The 22,512-nt window shown below is 37.4% G+C and overlaps 1 long non-coding RNA gene across 1 annotated transcript; it reads left to right on the top strand.

Annotated features, from left to right (window-relative positions):
* Positions 1-981: 981 nt before the first annotated feature.
* LOC138718571 (uncharacterized) lies at positions 982-20,778 on the top strand. Its single transcript, XR_011337104.1, has 3 exons — positions 982-1,082; positions 4,866-4,931; positions 20,670-20,778. It is a non-coding gene; the product is annotated as an uncharacterized lncRNA (long non-coding RNA).
* Positions 20,779-22,512: the final 1,734 nt, after the last annotated feature.

The raw sequence follows: 22,512 nt of genomic DNA, 5'->3' as shown, positions 1-22,512 counted from the left end.
CCATAAAGAAGTTATTTTATTAAGATAAAATGGTTTTCACTGGTGCTGTTTTGATTGTAAGTCAGGTCAGTGGAATTCAATATGAATTGAATGTAGAATGATGTAAGTACTAGGCATAAGACAATCGCCATGAAGCAAAAATCTCATTTTTTTCCACTTCCAAGTGTCTCACGTGTTACTAAGGTATTTCACTTACTTGCTTGGAGTTGTACTTAGTTTTCTCTACAACAGTTCATTGTACCACTGTGGTGGAACTGATTTGATCTGTTCAGTGACATGACATTTTGCATTAATTTATTAGTCTTATCACTCTTATTTGTGCTTAATGTTATTTTATTTCAATGGGTTTAATGGTTCTGGATTGATATTTTGAGACAAACCTATTAAAAAATCCACTTGGTTATGGAGGAAAAAAAAGGTTTTTTGGGGGGTGAGACAACGTGTAGAATATTCCAAGTACTAAATATTTAAGTTGACAGTCTGGTACCATTCAAGTGTATAGGCTTGCAACCTGGAATTTCTTCCAGATTTTATACTCGCTTTGTTCAAATGGTGTAAACAGGGTTCCACAATTATGTCCATGTGAGACTGCAAAACCTCAGAGACAGACATACACCATAAAAAATGGAGCATACAGCTGAATGTAATGAAGCTTACCATCTTATGAGATATTTCATAGAGGACTAGATGTTGGCCAGCTTCTATTGTGTATTCGCATCCTACCTATTAATACAAAAGCAACTTTTCCATGGCTTTGTTTTCATTTGTATGGCAGCACTTTTTCTTTGGTTTATCATCTTCACAGATTCCACCCACTAAGAACAATTTACTATAAACTTTGTTATGTAGGTCTTGATCTGATTTTGGAGTTTTGGTGGTAATAAAATGCATTCACTTTTTCTGCTTTATTAGTTACTTTGCATCTTAAAAAATACAGAACACCACAATTCATTGATCTCACAACAGACTGCATTTTTATTTCCAGTTGGGATGTCAAAATGCTAAATGTTTTACCTGGAAAGCAACTGTAGTGCTCATGAGAGTTACAAGAACATGCTGTATGCTTCTTACAGGTAGGTAGAGTATACTATCTCACTCCACATCTTCTTGCCTTTTATCTTTTGCTAATCCTGCACTAACCACTAGCAAAGCTCTGTATGGAACAAATTCAAAATGTAAGCTGTTGTCTGCTTCTTTTAACATCCCAAACACACAGTCTGCTTTACAGTTCTCACTCTTCTGCCATTATATCATTGTTGCTATGGTGAATCAGGAAAACAGTCTATTGATTCGATGCTGAATGAGGCATACTCTTATCTCAATGAGCGGTGATTTACCCGTGTAAGTCCTTATAAGATGGAGGTATAGGCTCTTATTTCCCATGCAGAAAGCTCTGTAGTGTCCAGTAGCCCTTGAAAAAGCTGTTGAGAGATCCTGTGTCACTGTCATGCCAACCAAATGGAAGTTTTTTACTTACTAAGGAGAAATAATTCAGAGACTCGCCCACCTGGAGAAGAGGAGTGACAAATAGCTCATTTTGTATTTTCATAGTCGTTAGAGTTCTATAAAATTACTAATGAGAAATGAACTAAAATTACAAAATAAGCAGGTAAACTAGCTGCAATTTTGTTTCCATATGAGATTACTGTCTTAGTATTTCTGTTGCCAAATCAGTAAAATAAGGCTAAAACCTCCACCAGACTTTTTTCCACTTCTCATGGACCAGTCCTGAAAGTACTGAGAGTTTCACATCAGTCATGTGGTAAGGAGAGCAGCACGCAGGCAGTGAGCAAATGTGAAGACTCTTTCACAATTTATGCAGAAAAACAATCCTTCCACATGTGCTTTTCCATTTTGTGGAAGAGCAGCTCAGTTATTTCTGCAGCTCTGTCCTTCACTTTCTGCTTATCACAAGACTTTGAGCATGTAGAGCAGGAGACAAATGGATAGATGGAGAAGGATGAATGCTTTGAAGTTTGAGCAGTGTGATGGTAGAAGCTACATTCTGCATGTTTGTCCTGGGGCTCAGGCATACTCCTTCACTAGATTTGTGAGTGCACATCTCCATGAAGGGACCATCACAGCAATCCTCGTATTTTGCAAGACAAGGGCTGACCTGTTCTGAAAGAAAGATAGAATTATCTGTTGCAGTTATGGTCTGCACACTTCCAATGAAAGTTGTGCTAAACTGTGTTTAATGATAATGACAACTAATATTTGAAGGGAGGTTACCAAGAAACAAGGTTAAAACAGAAGAGAAGATGATGTCTGTTTCTACACAAATCTAGTGTGTAATCTGTAAGTCTTAATTATCTCTGGCAACATGACTGTTGCCCAAATTAACAGGAGGTGTAAGGAACGTCTAGCTACCTTGTTCTAACTGACAGAATGGATATCTTACATTGCAAAAGAGATTGTGCAGATGCTTTAAGTTACAGAGCAGATTCTGCCACTCAGACAGATGTTACCCTTCAGGAAAAGAGAAACTTCAGATGTGCTTTTTATTATAATTGAAAAGCATTGTCAGCTTGGCAGCTTCTGGGACGCTGTACATTTAAATGACAAATATTCATGCTAGTTGAAAATGAACCCTGCTCAGCAGACATTGGAAATGTTATGTTATTTCCCTCTTTCTTATTTCTAAAAGGCTAGTAGATCACTTCTGTTCATTAGACTTGATAGGAATTAGGCAAGGAAATTAAATTCCTTCAGCCTCTTTTCAGCTCAGAGCTGTCCCAGGTATTCTGCCTTGGAGCTCCTTAGTAACGCTGACTGTGGTATGTGAATGCAGTATTGAAGTGTGAAAGCAAAAAAAAAAAGCAAATTTTACCCTAGGAATCATGCAATATCTTTTGGCCCATTTCTCTTACTGACATCTTATTCTCTTTGGTTGTGCCTATCCAGCACACAGGAGCACTCACAGTAATCCAGGCAAGATGAAAGTTAGAGTAGCCTTGAAAACTTAGACTATTCAAACTGTGCTTCTCTCTAGTAAAATATATACTACAGAGGAATAGGCACAGTTACAATCACCCATCTTCCAAGGGCGAATAAGCTGAAAGCTTTTTTTTTGACATCGTAAGGCAAAGAAATACTTTCTCCCACTTTGTTTCCACATTTACTTACCTTTCACGTCATCAGGTAGAATGCTTTTACCATTTTGCATGGCTACATGAATAATGCTTTAGTGCTACAGTATGCTCAATAAGGAAGCAGTACAAATCATTATCTTGCTAATAGGTATGGTTTAGAAATGCACTTCCATACCAGTGAAAGAATTTGTTTCAGTTTTGAGTTTCTTGCTGTCTCAAGGGGCAGGGTCTTGTGGCATGGCTGTCTGATGAATGATGCTATGTGGAAATGCAAAATAAGACAAAATATTTTTGTCATATGAAGTTGAATTAATGCACGTTTCAATTAACTGCATTGTTTTTCCTGTTCTGGAATGTGTAGATCTGAAGTTCATGAAGATAAGTTTGAATCTTTAGAGCATTTGGAAAACTGATTTTTTTCACCTTCTGTCACATTAAGGATAAACTAATAGTGATTTGCTGTCTATGTTGTTACTCGACAGCAAACAGTTTAGCAAGGGGTAAGATGGGTTTCAACTACTTCAAGATCGTTTTGTAAGTTTAGTAAAAAGCATTGCAAAGTTAATCTTCTTATTTTAGTCATGCAATTTACTGCAAATCCCAAAGACTCTAAAGCCAGAACAATGTCTTCTTGCATGTCTGTGTATGTCCAGAAGAGATCAGACTTGCAAATATTGATGACATCATCTTAACAAAGCTGTTACTAAGGTGTCTTTTTCCAGGACTCATTCTTCTCAGATTCTAGAGAATGATGCCTTTTTCACCTCACAATTTAGCATGTTTTGGACTAATTTACACAGGATATTGTAACCCACATTCTATTCCAATAAATCACATGAAATATGAAGATATTGTAGATAGGAAAATGTCTTTTATTTTGGTCAGGTGCAGCAAAAAAGGATGCATTATAGAAAGGAAGCTTTAAGAGCTAGAGAGTGTTTGTTTCTAGTACCTTGCTGCATTGAAGTAATTATGCTGTCATTTAAAGATGTAGCTGCATCATTACCAATAAATGGAAAGTTGGAGTTGAAGGTATGTGAGTGCAGCTAGAGTCTGAGAAGAGTGAGCCCTGAAAAAAGAATGCTAAGAATCATCAGGGCCGAAGATAAGGCATTAGGTTTGCATTTCATGTGGTTGTGTCTAGAAAACCATTTTTATAATAAAATTGGCATCAGGAAAGGTGCTTTTCTGACTCTGAATGTTTTTTTGAGAGCAGGATGAGGACAGCAATATTGTTACAAGTTATGGCAGTGTGAATGTGTGCGTTGCCAACCTTAAGCTTCAAAAAGCATGAGCCAAGCATCATAAAATCTTGACACTACTTCAAATATTCTCAACTTTTTTTAAAAAATCACACGTTCTGTTCTTAACACTTACTTTCTACTGAAACTTTTTGCTTGACTATTGGATATGAGACTTTAGGAAATTTACCAAGAAAGATTAAAAATATTCTGGTGAGAACTGGTAGGGTTGTCTGTAATAAAACAGCAGGGACTGTAGCTAAATAAATTAGGTTACTTTTCCTTTATTTGGTTTTTAACTCTTATGTTAGGTCAGATGCTAGCATAAGGGAAGGTACTATTGCAGAAGATTTTAATTACAAGGAGTTCCTGAGAAATTTTAAAACCATGTGATATTACAAGGTAAAATGTGGAAACAGGAAGGAGTAGGACTAGAAAACCTGTTGTCGCCAGCCTCTGGAAGAGAAAAGTACATTTAGTCTGGAAAGAAAGTCTGTGGTAACACAGTTGTGTTTTGCCATTTAGAAATCAGACTCTTCTTGGCAACAGTCCTCAATTTCCACCTGCAGAACTTGATGAAAGGACTCTGCAGTGTATGGTAACTGTTTAATTTCGAAGTCTTATTGAACAATGTTGGGATTGCTTCAAACTCCAGGCTTTTGAAATTATTGTGACAGAGAGAATGGCAAAAGAAATGGAAGTTCTTAGTGTATGAAAGTACCCTGCTGACTACTTTCAAATTTACAAATTCACGAGAGTTTCTGTTAAAGCCGAGGAACATTATTTGGAAGAACACTGACTAAAGATGTTGTTTTGTTATATGAGGCTCTCTCTTTGTTTTGGCTAATTTGTTGTTATCATATTTCCCTTTTAGTAAATAATTGTTCTTAGAAATAATCTTAATTGGCTGAGATATGATGGCAAGCAAAATATTCTTTTGCAGTCTAAAGACAAGTATTTGGACGTTCCTAAGTGAAAGATAAACTTTCAATGGGGAACTTGTGTCATCTATGGTTAGCATAAATGCTGTCTGTGTTTATAAATAATCTAAATTAATTAAAAGGGATTTTTCAGCTATCATAAAATTTAAACTTGAGACAGGATTCAGCCTTTAGAACTTATATAACTTTTTGAAAATTGTTATATTGTTGGGAACAAGTGGGAGGGTAAAATCCTGGCTCCAGAAAGGTCAATAAAAGTTTTAACTTTGATAGTGGTGAAATCGAGATTTTTCTCAGGAATATCTGGAAAAAATTGATATCCCTTTTTAACACCCACCCCTTTAATTAATTCATGTTTGTTAAAAATGTGTCAATTGCTTTCTTCTGATTTTTGCAGAGAAATAATTTGCAGCTCAGATTACAGAGTGTGTGGATCATGTTACTCAGTGCAAGTTTTCCTGCAGACTGAGTTTTACCAGAGACTCCTACTGAGATCTTACGAAGAAGGATGAGGCCCATATTATTCAGTATCTAATGTTACCTTAAAACTTGCCTTACAGAGTAGCTGGACAAGAAATTTACATCTGGTTTTATGACCTGTAGGTAGGTGTTATCCTGTAGGCCTGTATCCTCTTATTACTCTGTATGTCTTGTAGACCTATTACAATTATGAACTTCAACAGCAGCCTGGGCTGCAGTGACATCCTCTTAGGCAGAGGAAGGTACGTAGCAGAATAAAGACCCAGAAATTCATAGAAGAAGATCTCAATTTGATTCATGGAGCTGTTAGGAAGGATACTGGAAGAATTTATTTTGGAGGCCAAAGGATTTTTGCAATGTTGAAATACTTTGAGACTGCTTTCAAGTCATGTCAAGAAAACAAGAGACATAGAGGCATGGTAATAGCAACCAGAAATACAAAGAAGGTGAAGGCCTGCTTCTGATCAAGGTTGGCAAGTAAGTAAAAAATGACACAGAGAAGGATGACATGCTCAATGCCTTCTTTAAAAACTGGACACATGAAAGTCTATAAAATGTTACAGAATGCACCCAATGGTGTCACTCTTGCTGACATCTTCACAAAGGTCTTTTCTATCTTTAATAATGGTCCTGGAAATTTTGGGAGCCCCAGATGATAGAAAAACTGTAAATATTGACATCCATCTACAAAATAAGCAAAAAGATGATTTGGGAAAAGACAGACCAGTCATCCTCACTTCAGTTGCTGGAAAAAAAATGAGCAACGTGTCCTCATTGGAGCTCTTTCTGAGTACCTGAAGGACAAGAAGGTGACTGGAAAAAGCCAACAGAGATTTGTGAAGGATAAACTGTGCACATTGTCCAGTATTATGATACAACTTGGTCAATGAAAGATGGTAGTATTTTGGACATCATCTAACTTAATTTTAGCAAGTCATTTGCCATGCTTCCACCACAATATTGTTGTTGACAACCTGGTAAGGTATGGATAACATAAGGGCTACAAGTTACATGGAAAACTGGCTAGATTGCTGAGCTCTAATTTGTTGGTAGCTAGTGGCTCAAAGTCACGTTTGCAGCTGGCTATGTGTGGCGTTTGTTGTGGGTCAACACTGGGTTTGATATTATTCTATATCTTTGTAAAAGATTCTGGATGACAGGCTTTAATACATCTGTGTGAAGTTTGCAGGTGATGCAAGACTGGGAGGAGAGGTAGAATGTGAGAAGGAAAAGACACCATACACCATGACATTGACAGGCTGAAAGGCTGGCTTAATAAAGTTTTAATGGAAATAGATGTCAAGTCCTGCACCTGGAATGGAATAATCCCAAGCAACAATACAGACTGGGCTCTGACCGGCTGGAGTGTGGTGCATCTGAGAAGGAACTGGGAGTCTCAGTAAACAGCAAACTGGACAGGACCCAACAGTGCAGCTCTGCAGCAATGGCAGCTAATAGTATATTGGGCTGCAGTAGAGCCAGGAGATCAAAGGGTGTGATTATTTCATGCTACCTGCCACTTGATGGGCCAGAGCTGGAATACTATGTCCAGTTTTGATCCTCCAGTTCAGGAGAGATTGAAAAACTAAAGAGGGTTCAGTGGAGTTGTCACTAAGATGATTAGAGCATTAAAGAACTTGATATATGAGGGAAGGATGAAGAAATTGCATTTATTCAGCCTAGAGGAATGAAGGCATTGTGGGATGCTGATCAGTTTTCCAATCTCTAAAAGGTAATTATAGATAAGATGGAAGTGCTCTCTTCACAAATATGTGGTAACAGGAAAAAGGCAAAAGGCATGAACAGTGTCAGGGAACCTCCATCTGACAATAGTGAGAAAAAAATTATCTGAACCATGAGAACCAATTGGAATGTGTTGCACAGAGAAACATTATGATCCTGTTCACTGGAAATATTAGAGACTGATTGACAGGTACCTACATAACCTGACATAGGGCCCTGATTTCAATAGAAGGTTGCATCAGATGAGCTCCAGATGTCTCTCCTCACACAGACTTTTCTGTGATTCTGTGACTCTACATAAAACCCCCAGTTTAGCTCCTGGAAAGATGTCTAGGGACTGAATTTAAGCCTAATATAAACAGTTTCAGCATCACTCAAACAGGTATGTTGCGCATACACACATACACAAGCAAGAGCTGAATTTACTCTTAAGACTTTGGGATTACAGTCAAAGTAAATGCATAATGTGGGTATATTATAGCTCAAGCTATGAAAGTCTGATATTAAGGCTTCTCAAAAGCTGGCTTAGGCCATTTATAAGCTGGGCTGGTAAAGTTATCTGCTTTATAACAGCCAGTGTAACAGCTACTGTTTTTGTACTACTTTTTTTATCATTAATGATATTTGGAACTGTAATAAAAACTAATGAAAAAATCCCTCATATCCAGAATTCTACAGGAAATTGAAGACTGGGATTTGAACTTGTTTTATTCCCTTGATGTCATTGTCCAAAAGACCCAGCTTGTCTTTATTGGATGAAAAGGCACTTGTAAGAGATAAAATCCATGGTGTTGATGCCCACTAATGAAAGAGGTTTAGAGAAACAGTGCAGAAAAGACTTTGAGGGATACAAATTGTCTCATAGAGTTGAGCAGATCAGTGGCTGATGAAGATGGCTATGACCTAAAACGGTCTTCTGACAATATGACAGGCACAGTTTGTAGCAGTAGCTTTATCTTGTTCTTTGGGCACTCAGAACCAGTGAAAAGAAACCCTGTTTGCATAGCTGGTTTTGTATAACAAGGAAATAGTTTCTTTGACTCATTTGCAGCACTCCATAACCTGTGAAGAAAGCAAACACTGTGGGTGGAAATTGTTTCACAGTCTAATAGCTTGGTAGATGTGTCATGGGAGTGTGGGGTATTTGGAAGGTGTTTTTTGATTTCTGTTTGTTTTTTTTTTAAAGCCTCAGTTGAAGCATTTATCTATGTGCAGGGGTGCAGAGCATATATCTTTAAATATGGTATTGATATGTCCTGACCCAGATGAAAGCTTCTTAAGTCAGTTTTTCTCCTCAATCCTGTTATTGCACGTTAGCTGTGAACAGGATTATTCTTCAGTCTGCCAGTCAAGCTGTTCAGATAAAGCAGAAAAAAAAAAAAGAAAAAAAAAGAAGGAGAGGGGGAAGAACAGATTTTGAATTTTTTGTCTGTGTGCCATGGGACCAGCAGGACAGTGACCCAAACTTCCCACACCAATAAGAACTGCAGCTGCTTTTGATATGTGTTGCAGAGCAGCCAGATGATGTGCTAGGACACAGCGAAAATATATTTGGACATCTTCATCTTTAGGGAGAATTGAAATACTTATTAGAGTGTAATTGTAGCATTATATTTGAAGGCAACTTCTATAGTAACACTAGCACAGAAATCTCTTACCCTGTATCTGCTTCCTAGGGAGGATGTCTGGTAGGCTTGTTTCAAAAGGGGTTTCCTAACTCTACCTGTGAGTATCTAGGCTGTTCCACTCAGGGAGAATTCAGTACTTTTATAAAGCAGTGGATCAATACCTCTGGAGAGCAGAAACAGACCTTTGTTTTTTCCCCGGAGTGTATTTTGTGTTTGCCCTGGCAGGCCAGATTTCTCTTGAGGTATCAGTTTGGCTTGGTGGTCATCCTGAGATTTGCTTCCTGCAGGGTGAAGGTGGAACTTAGCTGTCTTTAACTTTGGTCCGTATGTGTGGACCAGGATGTGTAGTGAGTGAGAATTAGAGCCAGTTGAGGCAATGGGTTTTATAATCGCAGTAGTAATTTAAAGTTCAGCTCTGATCTGCAGCTGAGACTATGAGTTAGGATAAGAGATAAACTTTTGGGGACATACGGTATCCTTTATATCATAATTCAACATGCTATGCAGTCAGCAAGGTAATGGAAGGCTTGATAACCTAATTATTGTTTTCATTTGGTTCCCTCTCATGGGAAGACCTTCACAGAGACTTAATGGCAAGGCTCTACCCAAAGACCACTGTTAGGCCAGCAAGATCACCATCCCAGCCTGGTACAAAGCCAGCTTGTCCTGCCTTGCAATGATATCAAATGCATTTCAACACTGGTGGTAGAGTTTATTAATTTCTGCTCAGATCTTCAAAATCTGAAGAGCAAAAGAGCCTATTCATATAACAGTGACCTCACACATCATGTATTAGCCTCTTAGCATAGGTCTGCAAACTAGTTGATTGTTGTGGGTGAGAAACCAAACCCTTGCCCCTGAGTCCTACAATGAAAAATATCAAGATGGTCGTTTCCTCAGAATGCTGGGGCCTTTTTTTTGGCTTAAAAATTATTCACAGAGATCTCTGCGCTCATGGAAACTATGCTGCCTGCAAGCAGCTCTGTTTGTCTTGAGAGCCACATGCAGCCAATGCCAAGGAGAGAAACCGTGTGACTCAGAGCTGGCAGTATCGGATGGAGGCGCATGTCTGCAAAGTGCTGTGAAATCAAATGTTGCCAAATCACTCCCCTCCCCTTGCTGCATGGAGGCTCAGGTTATGAGTCCCTTCAAGGCTGCATTATAAATACATATTTTGTCTACTGATTATCTTCCAGGAGTCACTTTGTGATGGTGGCTGGGAGACCGAAACCCTTTGCTGTTTGATAGGTTGTCTCTCTGTAGAAAATCAAAAGCCAGTTAGGAGAGCTCAGGGATTTAAGTTATGGATGTTCAGAGATGAAATAAATATGAGTAATACTCCAGCATCCTTAAAGCTCCAGTAAATATGGCTGGGCATTGAAATAATGCTATATATATTAACCCTTTTAACCATCCTCACTTCTTTTATGACTTGAATTTTTCCAACTCCTTTCTCCCTCTATTGCCCATTTCTTTTCAATTGCTACTGTTTCCTGTTTCGCTGGATGATTTCTGCATATCTGTTGTTATCTACCTTTATGACTGGAATTGTGTGCAACCTGTAATGCATTTATTTTTTGTAATTTTCTCCTTGCTAAAATGCACATTGAAATAAAAATCTCTTGTTGTCATTTATGATCAGACTTCTATTTGGAAATCAACTTAATGTAAATGTGTCGATATTTCAACAGTAACAATAATATCACATAGAAGTGGGAAATAATGAAAAAGGGGAATACTGGAAAGTGGGTGTGGATTTGATGCTTAAAACAGCTTATCATTTGTTTAAAAATGAGCATAATTCCAATTACTGATATAAAGCGACTGCAATTGAGAACATGAGTGTCCTAGAATATTTGGAAGACTATTCTGTTACTGCTAGACAGACCCTTTAACTGTTGTTAGTGGTATACATGTTGTGGTTGGAGGTACTTCTGTTACTTGTGAATAACCAGATTTATCTGCTACTCCATCCTAGATAACATCCTTAGTTTTTTTCTTTTGCATTGATCTTACTATCTCTGATATCAGATATATATCATTGCTGTATTTCACTTGTCCTGCAGTGACTTGAGGGTGTTTGTCAGTGTTGATACAAGCTATTATGTTGGCTCTGTAAACAAAAAACTTGCATTTTCTCTGCTGAAAGTTACTTTTTCTCTTAAAAATATAAAAATAATCAGGTATATTTGACACTGAGAAAATTTATCTCCTGACTAAAAGAACAGAACACTGAATTTTCTTCAGCAGACTGGAGTTCCCTCATCTCATTTTTCTCACTGTAGAGTTTGTTTTATTCCTCCTCAGTCTCCAGCACTGATCTCTTTCATCCTGATATACAGGATGGAAGTATGCATCCTGATTTGTTCTGCTGAAGTAGCAGGGGAATTCGTTGTCCTCATTCTGAAATGTATTATGCCCAACTTTTTTTTAGATTTGCAGAAGAGGACATTGCACAAGGACCCTCTTCCCACCAGGATCCTCCATAAGGGTCTTGGTGTAATTGCAGCTCTCAAGTTTCCCTGAGAACAAAGTCTTTTAGCTTCTTCCCCAAATATTCTGTGAAAAGATACATTTACAGCAAATTTTCTTACTGCACCAACTTAAAGAATTGTTTGGCTGTGGAAAGAGCCTTGAACGGTGCTCCTGAATATACTGACCTCTTCTTGTTGCATCCCTATTGTGCATGGTTTTCCCTTTGAATTTCTGAGTGAACTGAAATTTGTAATTCCAGCACAGGTCAGAATTTCATGCAATTAATTATTTTCAAGCATAGGAAATTTTCAGTGATTCTGACATTATATGAAGTACTTAATCGTTATAAGCTTGATGTGTCTTCAAAATTTAATTTCCTACACAGAAGCAGAAGTAATATCAGTCTCTTTTCCCCTCATCTATTTTGCAGTATGGAGAATGCATTTTTCCTCAAAGAATTCAAATTTTTCATCTCAAAATGTAGAACTAGAACTTTTTTGCATTTTGAAAGTTGCCAGAGGTATAAGTTGAAAAATCACCTCCACAAACAGCGAATCTTCTTCCCATGAAAAAATTTGTTGATGTATTTATAGACTGTTCTAGAAATAATTTATCCAAATAACTGATTCTAGAATTACATTGCAGTAAAAGTAGAATATTCTCTATTATTTCAGCCAAAGACAAATTAGTTTTGCACCAAAGGTCTGTGAATGACTTCAGTGTAATACAGAATAATTTATAAACAGTATCTTGTAGGGAATTGAAATCCCACTATATCCTGGTATTTAGATTTTCTTTTATTCATCTAACCACTGTCTAATCGTTCACAGGAAAAAAAATCAGAGAATGAGCACTTAGTGGGAATCTTTCAGCCAAATTTCCTTCCAGCAATTTGGAAGCTTTTCATAATAGGTCAGAAGAATATTGTCCAACAGCATTAGATCTGTTAAAAAACGGTAGAAAGAACATTACTATCTATTGCTTTCAGCAAGAAAGTTATGTGGTGGGGAATGAAGCTGCAGTTGTGAGCTGGAAAGTTATGGAAAAGAAGATCAGACACCAAGATGTAAATGATGTGATTTGGAGCTGGTTTTGGAAAATGCTGAGCATCTGCAGAGCTGTTAGATACCAGTTGGCATTTTGCTTGTTACTTTTAAAAACTGCAGAAAGCTTGCTAGGTCACACAAAAAGAAAATGAGGCATCTAAGACCGATTTGAAAGGTCATGATTTCAGAAGTATTCACTGGTAGATCCTGGTATCCAAATCCTCTTTTTCTGCCAATGATCAATAAGTGTATGTTTTGCATAATGTAAAACAATGCCAAAGCATTAGTTCTAGAGGTGATAAGGGAATGAAAACCAAACAAACCTTAAGTGGGGCTTGCCTTAAAGTTTCTTACAGTTTCTCCAGCTAAAAAACCAAAACCAAAGTATGACAAAAAAATAAAAATTCCCCTCCAAAAACACCACAACACCCCACCCACCCACTCCCAACCATACAACACTAAAACCCAACAGGTCTTTCATGGCATTTATGTCACGGGCATCAAAACTCAATATTAAGTGGTAGTGTACTGCATGACATCTTTGTTTTATTAGCATATTCTTCAATAGTGTAAACTGTCAACTAGAATTTTTTTTTTTTCAAAATGTATCAAATTATTTCAGCCCTGGCTCAGTATGAAATGGTACACTTATCATTGAGCTAAAGACAAAACTTCAACAAAAACATTTGGGAAATTGCAAAATGACAGAAAATATGTCAGTTCTGAGGAAATATAAGAACCTGTCAGAATACACACAATTTTCATGGTTTATATTCCTGTCATGCTGTTTTCTACATTTGCACCTAAAGAAACTAGTACATAGCTTTTTCACAAAGTTCCAATACAAGGAAGTGTGAGGGATGAAATTCAAGTGTTACCTCAAAAATTCCTTGCCTTTCTGCATTTATGTCGGTCTCTTAACTTTATTATGAGGTCATTACAGTTTATCATGCCAATAAGTATATAGGGAGTGTTAACCACAGACCATTGACAGAATAAACCATGCATTCACAGTAAGCTGCACACTAGAATCTATAAAAACCTGAGCACGTGTGAAGTGCTCACTACTTTAAATGGCAATTCCTGCTTCCTCGGGCTTCTGTGCCCAAAGGCATATGTACACATACAGACTAGGCTGAATACATCTGAATTACTCTACAACTTTGTTGGAAAGAGAGAACTGTAGAGAGGTTACAAACGGCTGGATCCAAAGTGTTTCCCTCCTAGCTTATTTTGACAAATGAGAGTGATCAAAATAGGATTAAATTAGAAAAAGGCTATGTTGGTGCTAACAAATGAATCTGCAGAGCAAAATCCTGTGGCTACTCAGTAAGCACTTGTGGGTGGTTCCTTCTTTATCAACTCTGATGTGTGTCTTCCAGCTTAATTTCATCCAAAAAGGATACAGATCACCTGCTCTGAGACTGTCCTGCAATGCAAACCATAGTGAGGTAAATAGCAAAGGACTGACAGGTCCACTTCAAAAATATAACCTTGTCCACACAGAATCACTGATGGATACTTAGTCAAACAGCACCTGATCCAAAGACCTGCATTCAAAGCAGTAAAACAACGTAACAACTTATTAATTTTAAAAACTAAGACTACTCAGAATGACATTGAGAGAAGCCAAGGTTCATATGAATACAACACAGCCTTCTGGGACAGACTGTCAAGACAGATGAGTTAGGTTAAAGCAGCTGATGTTGCATTTGGTAAATGCAGTGGTTGTAGTGGCATGGACATTGCTTTGCTGCAATGTGCTGGTACATTCCCTGGCATTGTTAAAGTCTTGTGAAAGTGATTTCTCAGGAGATTGCCACACATTTAGCACACAGTTATTACAGTGTCTTGCAAAATGAAATGGAAGAAATTGCCATACATTCAGCACACAGTTATTATGGTGTCTTGCAAAATGTAATGGAAATGAAGCTAAATAACTGGTCTGTAAAACTACTTCTGAAACATTCAGCTTTTTATAGAGACTGGAATGTTTTCTGTAGAAAGATGCAAACTGCCATATTCTATAGGGCAATTAGTATGTCTACTAGCATCTTTATAGTGTGTACTTCAGAAGACAAGCTACTTAAATAATAGCAACTATTTTCTCTTCCTTTTCCTTTTCCTTTTTCTTTTTTTTCCTCTTTGGAAATTGTTATACCTCCCTAGTAAGTCAGATTTATGTTTGGACCATGGCGATTTGTATCCTTTCTATTGCTACTGGAACTAGAGCCTCAACTGGTATAAAATGATACGGTTCCATTAAAGTCATTGGAATGCTTTCTACTTAAATATACTGATTATCTTGCTTTTAAACTTTAGGCTTTGTTTGTTGTCTTGAGGAACTGAGAAATTACAGGATCATACAATAATGCAGATTCCGAGACTGCTCTGGAGGTCCAACCTCCTGTTATGCTGGTAGTAATTTTTATAGTGTGTTTTAAAAACAAAGATAGAAGTGTGATACTATTTCTGTGAAACTCTACCTAGCTGTTTGATAGAGTTTAAGAGAAGTTCTGTGAAGTAATATTTTCTCTATTCTGAAGAAAACCATGGTCTTCCAGTGTGGGATTTTAGGAAAATCAATCTGCTTAGCTTATCAAAGATAAGGTTAAGAGGTGACTGGGTCATGATCTGAAAATATCTACATGGAAAAAACCCATGGTCCTTTAATCTTAGCAGAAAAAGGTGCAACAAGATCAAGTGTCTACAAGCTGAAACCAGATAAATTCAGATTTTGAAAAGACAAATTTTAATCACTGAGGTATTTAATCATTATAGCGACTTATTAAAGGATATTTTGAATTATATATTGATTGAAGTTTGTAAATCAAGAATGAAAATCTTTTGAAGACTAGGTGCTCTCGTTCAGAAGTTATCATCTGGTGTGCAGTTTTCTGCATTATAAATCTATAGCCTGTATTACGAAATCAGACTGGATGATCAAGATTTTCTCTTATGTGCATCAGGGTTACATCTGCTCGTAATGTGACTATTTTGTTTAAATTCCATATTGTTTACTAACTTCAAGCTCATTTTAGCATCCTGACAATCATTGTAGAATAATTTTAAACATACCTGAAATAGGGGGTTAATAAACAAGGATAAATGAATCACCAGAGGTGTAAAAGATACTTTGCTAGTTTTTGTGAACTTCAGCAGAGTAGAATAGCTCTCAGAAGAACCTCAATTATTATGGCTGTCTTTTCAGTGTTAGACTGAAGAGTTCCCTTGCATTTCTACCACTGGAGCTGACAATTTAAACCTGTATTAGCAACAGCAGGGAAAAAACAGTTATTTAACTCAAGAAAGCACAACAGACTATGTATTCACAGAGGCTGTGGCAGTGCAGAATAGCTGTTTTAACCAGCGTAGGCTTAGCAAGACTAGTGCTTTCTTTGGATTGTCTTTTTGCATTAGAAGAGGGTGATAGAAGGCTGCTAAGCAGAGAGTTAGACTTGTGGTGCTTCTTCAGACACTTTAGAAATGGTGGGATTACTCAGGGCTCTGCACAGTCATGTTTTCTGCTTCATGAAATAAAAACAGTCAGAGCTATGATAGTAGTAATTTATTCAAACCTCTCTATCTGAGGAAAGAAAACTCTGGTCAGTTCTCTGAATCTCAGGCCGGATTAGTTTTTGTGTATCTATCCATCCTACACTGTAATGATGCAAGTCTTGAGGTCTTTAGGTGATACATAAACCAGACTGTTTTCCTAGTCGTTGCATACTGGAAGATGTTAATAAGAATGAAGACTGGTGGCCGAAGGCAATTGTGCCATCGTTAGTTGTACGAATAAATATACCTTTAATTCAAAAGTCTTCAGAAGTTTCTGATATTGACTCATACTGTGTTACAGGCTTTGCCCTGTCAGTATTTTTCACAAAGCACTGGAGCTGTATGGGAAAAATAATGCATTATTCAATTTTGTGCCAATTCCTATTCTCTGTCAAAACAGGAAAACTACCTGACTTCAGGTTATCTGTCAAAGTGAAAAAATGGGAACTTCTTATCTTAGGGTAATAAAAACTGAATTAAATTAGACAAAGGCTGTGTTGGATTCACAAGTGACATGACCCAATAGAAATGAATCTGTGGAGTAAAACCCTGTGCCCAGCCTGCTACGGTTTTCAGGGAGATTCTCTCATATCTTTGTTGGAGTGCATTAGCTGTGCTCTTGAAGTGGATCTTCTGACTGAATTTCAGCCAAAAGGAATTGTTTCTCTTTGGTGTCATCAAATGCATTTTAAAACCACGTGTACATATTTGAGAAAAACGTCAAAAGGAGGAGTTTAGAGTTAGTCTGGTCCCTCCTGGGCCCTAACATGGAGGACTATAAGGAAAGGTAAGAATAGCTGGCCCAGCAGATGTTATTTCACTGAAATAGATACTGTTGCTGATGTATTACATTACTGCTCCATGTGAACCTAGATGAGAGCATCTGGCTGTGGCAGGCTGTTGGGCCAGGGGGTGGGCTTCTTGTGTCTACATCTGCCAAGTGCTTGCACTCAGTTCTGATCTGAGCAGGGGTCACTCCTGTAATTCTAGGGTCGGGGTTAGAAATGGGATTTGTACAATGATTTTAAATGCCATGTGCTGCTCATGCCAAACTAAGACATCAAGCTAGATTTTTTGCTGTCATCAACAGCTGTCAGGAACATTTCCCTAAATCTGTGTTTGGAAGGAGTTTCATGTAGCCTTAGAGATACAGTCATGATTATGTTTAAAATTTGGGGTCAGGCTAACGTGGACTAGTACGAGTTGTAGAGGAAGCGGCCTTGGAAATAAGTTTAATTTCATTAATGTAGGAATTACTTTTTTTTATTTCTGCATATAAAAGCTATACTTCAGCAGTTTTACTGTCTGTTTAATAAATCAAAACAAAACCAGAAGTTAAGCCTTTGGAGAGACCAAAGGAAGGGAGCAAATAAATGGTATTTTTCTCATGTGGCTGATAATGACTTGTGTCTGTCATTGCTATTCCCTGTTTATCTGACCTATTAATGGAGGGCAAAATTCCAAAGAAATGTTTAATTAACATTTGAAATTAGTATTACAAAAGACCCTGCTTTATAGAACAGGCAACCCAGAGAGGAGGGCCAGGAAAAGACAAGCTCTTCACCCTGTAATTATTGCAGCTCTCCTTAGTGCTCTCATTCATCTCATTAACATCACAGTGGGATGGTGCCACTGCAGGCTACTGGCAGGTGTCTAACTGCCTTCCTCCTGGGGAGACTTTTACAAAAGAGGTCCTGATCTGCAAATAAGTTTGAAAGCTTGCCAATGGAGTACCTCATTCAAACTTTGCAGTCTCCTGCTTTCAAATTACCCTGAAGACTTTCAATTTCTATAGATAGTGATGCTCTGGGGATGTGGTTGCTTTTTAATTGTGGGAGGGAGAAGAAGAGAAAGGAGAGAAATCAAGGTTTGTTTAACAAAATATGCTACTTCATTAACACATTCCACTGAAAAAAAAATAAGCTGGGTAGAAGGGAATTGTGGATGGATAAACAAAAGGAAAACCTGAGTCATCACTTGAAAAACACTGAACTGCAATCAACCCATAAAAAAAGGCATATTTTCCCTGTGTGAGTGAAGCTTTTCTTCGTTTGGATTGCCTTTCTTCTTCAAATTAGATTGAAACAACTATCATATCAAATAGTTTAACTTGGCAAATGATAGTGGATTTTTTATGGACAAAAAAGGAATTTGTTTTTCTTCTTCATAAAGTGTATAAAAACATAACATTATACTTATACACTCCTGTGATGTTAATTTTTTTCTTAAATTCCCAACTCCTGTATTTATACAAGACCCTTACCTTTAAATAAAACATAATTAGCATGTTTCTAGCCATAAAAGCATGTAATAAATACCAAGATAACATAAAGTAAAAGACTGAAAAACTTTTTCTTTTATGTTGAAGACAATACATGATTTAAAGCCAATGTCATGATTTCTGAAGATACATTTCATTTTATGTTTTTTCAAAGGTGGAACTGAGATATTTTTATTACAGTTTGAAGTAATGACACAATAGACATTTATAATATATAATATGAATGGATTTGGCAAGTACTTGATGTCTGAAAAAGTCCTAAATCAGGTGTACATGCCACTGATTTTACTTTTATTGCTCTTATAACAGAGCTTGTCAGCCTTGGTGCATTGTTTACAATGATAATTAAGGGATCATTATAAATATATGTAAGACCTAAGGTGAACCTACCTGTATGAAAGATCTTGTGCATAAAAGGGTACTGAAGGTAGTAGCTGAACAGCAATGTAAGAGTCAGAAAGTGTTCATTTACGACTTGCTGGGTAGATTGCCTGGAGTGAATCAGCAAAATCATGACCTGTGATTTTAAGAACACATTGTTCAGTTTAGTGAAAGGAATCAATGCTGCATTTATTTATTGCTGATAGAGCATGTGTTGCTGTATTTTTAAAAACTCGAATCATGGCCAAGTGGATTTTGCAAGAGTCTGTTCAAATATTGAATAGAAAGGTGATGTCTGCCTCAAGTCAGCTAAGACAGGAGGCAGTGGGCAGATACAGATAGAAAACAAGGAAACAGTAAGTGGGCATAGGTTTGTAAAAATCAAGAAATACAAATATATGAGCTGGTATTACCCTTCAGGAGCATTTTGAAAACACACATGAAACAAAATAATTGGATAGTTTTGTAGACCTTTACTGACACAAAAAGCTATTGGATGGTGAAAATTCACATCATTGATTGAAGGCACTTGTCAACTTCTGGTAGTGAATAATAGATGATAATGATAACTAGCATAGTAAAGACTGTGATACTCAGATGTGGATTTAAGATGACAAAATTTAGTACATGGATTAGCATGTAGCCTTTAAAGGCTACTTGATGAAGTCCAAAGATTTGCTATTCACAGTCTGCATTTCCATCCCTATAAGCTTGAGCTCACAAGAGAACACTGTAAAAATAGACATATCCATGAAATTCTGTCCCAGACAATAAGTAATGGGCCTGATTTACTAGTGAGACACATACTGAACATACAGCTCCTAAATATGGCATCTGACCTGTCTTTTTACAGATCTGCCACCAAGAAACAGCTCTCCTGGTGTGAAAAATCTGTTACATGGATTCTATAGTTGCAGTCCAATGTTTTCTTTTAAGCAAGAACAGGGAAACTGAGGGGGAGTCTCTCATGTGCTTTTGTGAAAGAAGCTTTGAATTTATCTAAAAGTCCTTAAAAGATCAGGTGCATAATTCTAGCCCTATTTCTCACTGAGTATAGGCCAATGTGCTTTAAAAGTATGGGGAAGATCACAGTATATACTTAACGTATACTACATAAATTGTTCTAATTCCAGAACAATTGGAATTTTTTGTGAAAATTAGGGTAATAGTACTTGCTTACATCAATGGCTTTTGTGAAGTTTAATTTTAAAAATGCTTTGAGGTTTATTTCTTACAAAGGGAGATAAATAATACAGTCATAGTCTTCATGTGTATTGTGTTTGATTTTTAAAGAAATCACAGCCTTTTCCTCAAGTGCCTCTTGGCTTTTATGTCCAGCTTGACTTACAGTTTTAATTGTCCTTACCTTCCAATGTTCCCAGCAAAATTAGGGGCCCTTTTGGGTGTACATATTCTTGGATTTGTTTTTCTACTTCTCCCCAAGGTATTTGCTGTATATGGCTTGAATTATGTCAGCCACAGGCAGAGGCTGAGGAGAGGGAAAAGACAAAAAAATCAAAGAAAATGCAATGTTTCTCTACTTTAAAATTCTGGGCAAAGGTGGAAGAAACCTATATTTATATAATTAGAGAGTATGTGAGAAGATTCTTTAAACCAGATTCATTGAGTTTTGAATAGAGGAGGATTTTAAAGAGGGGATAGAAGATTCTTGTTTATTTTTGTCCATATACCAACTGTAATCATTCCAGAACTCTTGATCGTGGTAAGATTTGTTGTTGTTTTCTGTGCACGTGCATTAATTTTCTCATCAGGGGGTTGTTTTTTCTTTCTCTATGTCACCAGGGATGCAGCAGAATGCTCAGGTCACTAGACCCAGTATTGTAGGAGCAAACCTTGTAATTGATCCTAGCTGAAAATAAGGAAAAACCCAAAACTTCAGAGCAAACACACAAAGTGTGCCTTGGTCATGGTCACATCCAGGAGCTGAAAGCTGACCCGGAAACAGTAAGATATATGGTATAGCTATAACAGCTTTTCTACAGCCTACATGTAGAAACCATTCATTCAGATCAGGAGAGAGCAGAAGTACAGAGACATTTAAACAGAAATTAAAAAAAAGAATCATAAAAAGCACCAACAATGCTAATAAAATTTGAAATATAGGCCAGAACGGGCTTGGTTTTTTGAACTTATCAGATTGCTTGCCTTTGGCTTATGTGACATTGCCCTTAATATGTATTGTTTTCAGGTGTGATAATTATCCATCTTGAACTCACGACCAATATGTGTCCGAGTTTAAAAACAAACACACTCTCTCCCAGTCCTCCCAAACCACAACAGTAATCAGGCACCTCAGATAACAAATCCATATGATTAGTGCACCATCTCCTTACTTCTGAAGGCTAGAGCTAAAATAATTTGTTATGACCCCAGTAAAAGTGAATTTGGTGATCTACTGTATGTCGTAAAAGTACAATATTATCTTCAGTTTCTACTGTCTGAAAGCTCCATCAGGGAAAGGCTTTTCTCTTTTTATTTTCTATCTGAGAGTCCTTGAACCAAATACAGATAGTGTATAAATAAGTGTAACCCACTGACCCTCTGTCCCACACTGTGTCCTATATATTTGAGCTTTGCTGTGCTGAAAAGAAGAAATTACATCCCCAGAGGGATGTGCAGGAAGATTGCTGCCTCTTTTCTTTCTTCTTTTTTTTTTTTTTTTCCCTTTTGTCCTTCATATGATAGCATGGCATTGGCTTTCAAAGGATCCTCCTTCACGTTACCTTTGTGTAATCTCATGCATAGTCTAATTATTGACTATCCCCAGTGGTAATTTGGCTAGTAGCTGAGCTGTCTGTACTGCAGTGCAGTTAGATCTGCATCACAAGTAGGCATGCCTGAATAAGATTTCAGATGGCTAAGATGGATTTCAGTGGGAACATAGTCATGAAAGTGCAAGTTTTACTTCAGTCTTTAAAAAGCATGAATAATTATTTTAGTAGCCAAACCCCATATTGATACCATTGTGCTGCCACCTAATTACAGTGTAATGCCAGCTTGAGTTTATCCAACAAACTGCAAGCAGAATTCTGGCTTTCAAAATGGGGACAATATAAAGTAAGATGCACCCTGTTTTTGTACTATCTGGTGATGAGTGACTGCTAAGGTGAATACTTACTTTAGCTGGGTGATAGGCACACTGTTCCAAGGCTCAAAGTAATGTATTCTCCCCACCTCCCCTTAAGGGTTGGCAGTTTATGACTGCCAGCCTCAGTAAGTTGTGCTTCTGCTGAGCATATCTCTGGGTGCTTAATTTGATGTATGATATTTGCCAGTTGCAGGTTTTTAATGCCTGTAATTTTCAGACCCTTGAAAAATACAGAGTGAAAAGCATTTGGCTGAACCCATTGCCAAATGATACTTACTCTCAGTTTGTATCAATGCCCCAGTTTACAGGTCTTGTGATCTTCAGGGGAAAGATTGTGGAAATAGACTGACCTTACAGCACACCTGGAAGGCCAAGGGAGTCTGTCTTTGCCAAGCTATACATAGTCAGGAGGGTTAAACTACGCAGCCAGGTAAATAATAATGCTAGCTGTTGTCATACTTTATTTGGCTGACTGAGGCTGTTAAGGCAGTCCTTTAGGGACATTCCTTTGAAGCTGGCAACCTCTGCATCCTAAAA

The sequence above is a fragment of the Phaenicophaeus curvirostris genome, chromosome 3, assembly GCF_032191515.1.
Source record: "Phaenicophaeus curvirostris isolate KB17595 chromosome 3, BPBGC_Pcur_1.0, whole genome shotgun sequence".
Taxonomy (NCBI): domain Eukaryota; kingdom Metazoa; phylum Chordata; class Aves; order Cuculiformes; family Cuculidae; genus Phaenicophaeus; species Phaenicophaeus curvirostris.
The sequence above is the reverse complement of the archived record's forward strand: the minus strand, read 5'-3'. Positions and strand labels throughout refer to the sequence as shown.